The sequence below is a fragment of the Heterocephalus glaber genome, unplaced genomic scaffold (genome assembly GCF_053883595.1).
Source record: "Heterocephalus glaber isolate CG9 unplaced genomic scaffold, H.glaber_assembly_v1.0 deba00001613, whole genome shotgun sequence".
Classification (NCBI taxonomy): domain Eukaryota; kingdom Metazoa; phylum Chordata; class Mammalia; order Rodentia; family Bathyergidae; genus Heterocephalus; species Heterocephalus glaber.
Window position 1 is genome coordinate 37,326,972 of NW_028258384.1, and position 7,564 is coordinate 37,334,535.

The 7,564-nt window shown below is 38.0% G+C and overlaps 1 non-coding gene across 1 annotated transcript; it reads right to left on the bottom strand.

The window, feature by feature from the left end:
* Positions 1-1,592: 1,592 nt before the first annotated feature.
* LOC147822556 (U6 spliceosomal RNA) lies at positions 1,593-1,700 on the bottom strand. Its single transcript, XR_015445626.1, has one exon. It is a non-coding gene; the product is annotated as a U6 spliceosomal RNA (small nuclear RNA).
* Positions 1,701-7,564: the final 5,864 nt, after the last annotated feature.

A 7,564-nucleotide genomic window follows, 5' to 3' on the forward strand; every position in this document is an offset into this window, starting at 1 on the left:
AGTGCAGTTCCTTTCCCTTACTCTAGTGCTGCTAGTAGGTGTCCACGACTGTGAGAACATGGAGGTCCTTGCTGGGGTTGGGTCATGGATTCTGGAGTACTCACAGATACATATCAATGAGAGGCCTAAATGGTGCTGCACTTCCTCCTGGAAGCTCTGGCTGAAGGCAGTAAATAATTCACTTGGAGGGTGAGAATACATTTTTCTGTTGTGTGTCTCATATTGTCGCTTGGACATTGAAATAGCATTGCTACTGTCTTCATCTCAGTTAGGCTCCTGTCAAAAAAACAACAAACCTGAGATCTCATTAATCCTATTTTACAGAGGGGCAATCCGAGACACATAGAAGTTAAGGAAAATTCCTAAAGGTACAGAGCTAAGAAACACTAGAGGTGGAATTTGAAGACATGAAATCTGACCCCAGCCCTCCACACTCACAACTGTTCCACTACATATACAGATTTGTTATTCAGAGCCAGATGGCCCCTGTAAGGATTCACTGACCAAATTTGCCATCTAACAGTGGCCAACATTGGAAACTCAAAGTTGGAAGTCTGAGAAAAAATGGCCCTGCTTTTTTCTCCCCTTTTCCATTGTGAATCTTCCTAGGGGTATCTGGGGAAAGTCCTCAATATCAAAGGAAAACAATCAATAACTGGAAAGCCATTAATTTCAGTAGGCTCTGCCTGGGCTTCAGTTATAGGCTCAGAGTTGATCAACATCTATCATGAGATCTCGTCTAAGAAGGAAGCTAAGAGCCTTCCCTGGACATCTTCCCATTGAGAAGAAATGTACCTTGGGTCCAGAACTCTGCAAGTGAAAGGGGATTTTTATGGTTACACCAATATCTAGCTTCTCTTTCTCAGTATTTATTTTCCCTTAGGAAATTTTTTTCACTTCTCCCTCAGGAAATTTGGGGGTGAATAAGGAAGGAAGTTTCTTAATCATTTAGATACTTCACACTACAATATCACCCCTCCCACTTGGGAGGTTACTGTGATTCTAACATCTAGCAGTATATTTAGAAGACATACACTACTAAATGGAACCAGACACTTTTGGTTTTAAGCAACTTGATAGAAATAATCCAGAATAGCTTCTCCACTATCCCCTCAAAGTAATGATGAATAAAATATGTGAGAAAACTCAAACTGAGCCTTAAATAAAGAAAAGGAAATACTGGGGTGGCAAAAAATAAAAAATGGATTTGAATTATACATCAATAAGCTCTTGACCCCTCTAGGACTGTTATGATGGAGTCTGAAGAAGTCTAGGCTAACTTAAAAAAGGAATATTTATTAACACAGTGCTAGAGGAACACAAACATGAACCTCCAATTCTACAGACATGCTCAACTACCACTCAAGTGTGAGCATGAGCTGGGCACTGTGATGCAGGCCTATAATCCCAGCTCTGAGGGAGGCTGAAGTGGGATTATTCCATGTTTGAGATTTGCCTGGGCAACTTAATCATATCTTGTCTCTAAATGAAAAATAAATGGATTGGGGATATAGCTCACTAATAGAGTGTCCCTGGGCTTGATTCTCAGTACTACCAGAAAAAAGTCAGCATGAAACAAAGACATTTTCTTTTAAAATATAGAATGCTGCATGAATTGGTGTGTCGTTCTTGTGCAGGGGGTCTTGCTAATTTTCTCTATATAGTTCCAATTTTAATATTTATGCTGCCAAAGTGAGCATGAAATAAAGGCATTTTCTGACAAAGACTTAGACAATTCACCATTTGTACAAAATGTGCTGCATATAGAGCTAGGCTGAACCTGAGGAACCTGGTGAAATTTAAGAAAAAGAAGCCCCCACCTTATAACAGTCTGCTGACAATTTCACTGCTCTAAGAACTGATGTGTGAGTATTGAATAGACTGACCCTTGTTTTTCCACAATATCCTCTAATATCTTAATTTTTTGGTAAAAGCATTATTGAGATAAAATTCACATACAATATAACTCACCCATTTAAAGTGTATAATTAGATATTCTTAGTATACTTATATATTTGGGCAATGATCATGACAATTTAACTTTATTTATTTATTTATTTATTTATTTTTATTAAATTTTTTATTGGTACATTGTAGGTATACAACACAATTACATTTCTCATTGGGAATTGTACCTTTACATAATGCATCTTGGTTCTTATTTTTTCCCCATTCCTAGCCCTCCCTTCACCCCCTCCACCCTTCCCTATTTACAAAGAATTTATTTCCAATTTTTCCATTTCTCATCATTTTTCCTTTCCCTTCTTTCCTTTCCCCTGCTCCTCTCACTACCCATACCCCTTTGGACCTTTTCTTCCTATTTTACACTACCGATTATTCATTCTAATCATTGGTACATTTTAAGTACACAATACAATGACATTCATCATTGGAAATTTGCACCTTTACATAGTCTCTCTTGGTTCTTATTTTTCACCCTTGCCCAGCCCTCCCTTCAACCCCTCCATTCCTCCCTATTTACAAAGATTTTGTTCCTATTTTTCCATTTTCTCATATTAATCCCATTCCCTTCTATCCTTTCCCCTAGCCCTCCTACTTCCTTCCCCTTTGCCCCTTTTCTTCCTATTTCACATTACCTATTATACATTTAGTCCTTATTTACACTTTCAGTTTCTCACACCAGAGAAACTATTCAGTATTTACACATGTGTGTCCTATTTATTTCACTTAAGAGTATTGCCTCAATGTGCATCCACTTAGCTATAAATGTCTCTAATTTCTCATTTTTTATGGCTGAGTAGTACTCTATTTTATAAAAAACCCCACATTTTCTTTATCCAGTCTCCAGGTGATGGGCATTTGGGCTGTTTCCAAGTTTTAGCTATCCCAAACTGTGCTCCTATGAACATGGGCGCACATATATCACTGTGGTATGATTCTTTCAATTCTTTGGGGAAGATCCCCAGCAGGGGAATAGCGGGGTCAAATGGGATTTCCAGTCCTAGTTCTTTGAGATATCTCCATACTGATTTCCACAGTGCTTGCATCAGTCTACACTCCCACCAGCAGTGGAGCAGGGTTCCTCTTTCCCCACAGCCCTGCCAGCATTTCTTATTGGTTGATTTCATGATAGCAGCCGCTCTTTCTGGAGGGAAGTGGAATCTCAGCGCTGTTTCATTTGCATCTCTCGAATGACCAGTGATGAACAGTTTTTCATGTATTTATTTGCTATTTCTACTTCTTCGTCTGAGAAATGTCTGTTCATTTCAGATGCCCATTTTTGGATTGGGTCTTTAAATTTGGTAGGTCTGATCTTTTTAAATTCCTTATAGATTCGAGATAGTAGACCTTTGTCTGAGGAAGAGCAGGTGAAGATTTTTTCCCACATTGTGGGTTGTCTCTTCACACTGCTGGTGGTTTCTCTTGCTGTGCAGAAGCCTTTTAATAAGAAGAGATCCTACTTGTTGATTGTTTGTGCTAGTTCACAGGCAACTGAGGTTTTGTTCATAAAATCTTTTCCTACACCAGTGTCTTCAAGGGTTCTACCTAACCTCTGTTCCAACTGGTTCAGAGTTTCTATTTTAATATTTAGCTCTTTAATCCATTTTGATTTTAGTTTAGTGCATGGTGAGAGATATAGGTCTAGTTTTAATCTTTGGCAAGTTGAAGCCCAATTTTTCCAGCACCATTTATTAAAGAGGCTATCTTTCCTCCAGTGAGGGTGTTTGGCTCCTTTATCGAAGATGAGATGGCTGAGTGTGTCTGACATTGTTTCTGCATCTTCTAATCTGTTCCACTGGTCCTCAGGTCTGTTTCTTTGCCAGTACCATGCTGTTTTTATCACAGTAGCTTTGTAGTAGAGTTGCAGGTTGGGGATTGTGATACCTCCTGCCACGGCTCTGTTACCTAGAATTGCTTTTGCTATTCTGGGTCTCTTTTTGTTCCAAATGAATTTTTGGATTGTTTTCTCAAGGTCCATGAAGTATGCTGCTGGGATCTCAATTGGAATTGCATTGAATCTATATAGCAGTTTTGGAAGTATGGCCATTTTCACTATATTAATCCTTCCTACCCAGGAGCAGGGGTGTCTGTCCATTTTCTGATAACCTCTTCAATCTCTCTTTTCAGAGTGCCATAGTTTTCAGAGAAGAGGTCTTTGATTTCTTTCATTAGGTTGATTCCTAGGTATTTAAGTTTTTTGGATGTTATTGTGAAAGGAATTATTTGCCCTATTTCTCTCTCAGTGAGTCTGTCATTGGTGTAGAGGAAAGCTATTGATTTTTGAGTGTTGACCTTGTAACCAGCTACTTGACTGAATTTGGTTATTAAGTCTAGAAGACTTTTGTTGGAGTTCTTGGGGTCTTCTATATAGAGTATCATGTCACCTGCAAATAATGACAATTTGACTTCTTCATTTCCTATCTTTATTCCTTTTATTTCTTTCTCTTGTCTAATTGCTGTGGCTAATGTTTCCAGAACTATATTGAATAAGAGTGGTGGTAGTGGACATCTTTGTCTTGTTCCTGATTTTAGTGTGAAGGATTTCAGTTTTTGACCATTTAGTATGATATTGGCTGTTGGTTTTTCATAGATGGCTTTTATCAGTTTGAGGTAGAGATAATCTATTCCAATTTTTTGTAGGGTTTTTATCATAAATGCATGTTGGATTTTGTCAAATGCTTTTTCTGCATCTATGGAGATAATCATATGGTTTTTGTCCTTGGCTCTATTGATATAGTGTATTACATTGATTGATTTGCATATATTGAACCATCCCTGCATCCCTGGGATGAATCCCACTTGATCAGGGTGCATGATCTTCTTGATGATGTTCTGCATTCTGTTTGCCATTATCTTATTAAGGATTTTTGCATCTATGTTCAGTAGTGAGATTGGCCTATAGTTCTCTTTTTCAGTTGGGACTTTCTCTGCTTTGGGGATCAAGGTGATGCTTGCTTCCAGGAATGAATTTGAGAGTATTGCTTCCCTTTCAATTTCATTGAAGAGTTTAAACAGTAGCGGCAGCAGTTCCTCTCTAAATGTCTTGTAGAATTCAGCAGTGAAGCCATCAGGGCCCGGGCTTTTCTTAGTTGATAAGTTTTTAATTATGTTTTCAATTTCATTGGTTGATACTGGGTTGTTCAGAATTTTTAGGTCTTCTTCATTCAACTTTGGTAATTCATATGTATCTAGGAATCTGCCCATTTCTTCTGTGTTGTCCATCTTATTGGCATATAGGTTCTGGAAGTAGGTATTGATGATCCTCTGGATTTCTGCTGGGTCTGTTGTAATTTCACCCTTTTCATTCCTAATTGCATGGATTTGGGCCTTTTCTTTCCTTTTTCTGACAAGGTTGGCTAAGGGTTTGTCAATTTTGTTGATTCTTTCAAAGAACAAACTCTTGGCTTCATTGATTTTTTGTATTGTTCTCTTAGTCTCCATTGCATTGATTTCTCCTCTGATCTTTATAATTTCCTCCCTTGTATGAGCTTTGGGATTTTCCTGCTCTTCTTTTTCTAGAAGCTTGAGGTTCAGCATCAGGTTGTTTAATTGGGCTCATTCTGTTTTCCTAATATGCATATTCACTGCTATGAGTTTCTCTCGTAAGACTGCTTTCATTGTGTCCCATAGATTCCAATATGTTGTATTGTCATTGTCATTTAATTGAAGGAACTATCTGATTTCTTCTTTAATTTTCTCTGTGACTCATTGGTTATTCAGAAGTGTGTTGCCCAATTTCCATGTGTTTATGAAATTTTTTGAGTTTCTTTTGCTATGGATCTCCAATTTCATCACACTATGGTCTGATAATATACAGGGGATAACTTCAATTCCTTTGCACTTACTTAAACATGTTCTATGTGTGAGGATGTGGTCTGTTTTGGAGAATGACCCATGTGCAGCTGAGAAGAATGTGTATTCTGATTTTGTGGGGTGAAAGACTCTGTAACCATCTGTTAAGTTCATTTGTTCAAGAGTTCGATTGAGTTCTAGTATTTCATTACTTATTTTTAGTCTAGTTGATCTATCTATTTGTGACAGTGGGGTGTTGAGGTCCACCACTACAATTGTATTAGTGCATATATGACTTTTCTTGTGCATTAGTATTTGTTTTATATAGTTGGGTGCACTAGAGTTTGGTGCATAGATATTTATGATTGTCATCTCTTCCTCTTGGATTCTTCCCTTTACAAGGATGAAGTGTACTTCTTCATCTCTCTTAGTCAGTGTTGGTTTGAAATCTACTTGACCTGCAAAGAGGATAGCTACTACTGCTTTTTTTGGGGTTCCTGTCACATGCAGTATTGTTTTCCACCCTTTAACTTTCAGTCTATGAGTTTCCTTTTGAATTAAGTGTGTTTCTTGTATGCAGCATATTGTTGGAGTTTGCTTCTTGAGCCATTCTGCCAGTCTATTTCTTTTGATTGGTGAATTGAGACCATTAACATTGATGGTTACAACTGAAACGTATTGACTTATCATTGCCATGACTTTTTCTTTTTGTTGGGTTTTCCCCCTTTACATTTAATTTCTTGTCATGCCAGATGGGTTCATTCTGCTTTGCTTCCTGGGGTTGTGATCCTCAATGTCTGTTCCTAGGATATCGTGTAATATTCTTTGGAGTGCTGGTTTGGTGTTCATGAAGTTTCTAAGGTACTCTTTGTAATGAAAATATCCTATTTCTCCATCAATTTTGAAAGATAGTTTTGCAGGGTACATCAATCTGGGTTGGAGGCTGTTTTCTTTTAGGGCTTGGAATATGTCACTCCAAGCTCTTCTTGCCTTGATGGTTTGTGTTGAGAAGTCTGCTGGGATTCTGATGGGCTTTCCTTTGTATGTGATTTGTTTCTTTTCTCTAACTGCTTGTAGAACTTTGTTCTGTTGGGTTTCTGGAATCTTAACAATTATAAGCCTATGTGTAGATTTTTTTGATCAAGGCTATTTGTAGTCCTATATGCCTCACGTATCTGTATGTCAAGCTCTTTTCCCCTGTTTGGGAAGTTTTCTGCCATTATTTCTGTGAGGAGATTTTTTATGTCGTCTGAACTCTCTCCTGTTTCTTCCTTGAGCCCAATCAGTCTTATGTTATTCTTCTTTGCATCATCTAGCTGCTGCTGGATTGATATCTCATGTTCCCTTATAATTTTGAAGCAATTTTTCTTTTCCTCCTCACTACTTGCAGTCTTATCTTCTATATCTGAAATTCTGTCCTCACATTTGCTCATTCTGCTGTGTAGACTTTCAATGGAGTTTTTCATGTCCTGGAAATCTATTTGCATCTGTTTTATGTGTTCCATTTGTTTTCTATGTTGGGATTCCATCATGTTTCTGAGCTCCTCTCTAGATTTATTAATCATGTCTTGCACTGGGGGCACAATTTCTCCTGTTATCTGAGAAATTATTTCTGATTTCATTTTTTCCAGATCCCCATTTGTGGCCAGTTCAGTGGATCCAGGTGGTTGAGTATCAGAGTCTTCCATCTCATTTTTCTTTGGGGTTGGTGTAGGTGATCTGGAAGTCTGGTTTTGAGACTTATTTATTTATGTGTTTTCTCATTTCGACTGGGGCGGGGGGCTGTTAGCACCTGCACGGATTACCTCCT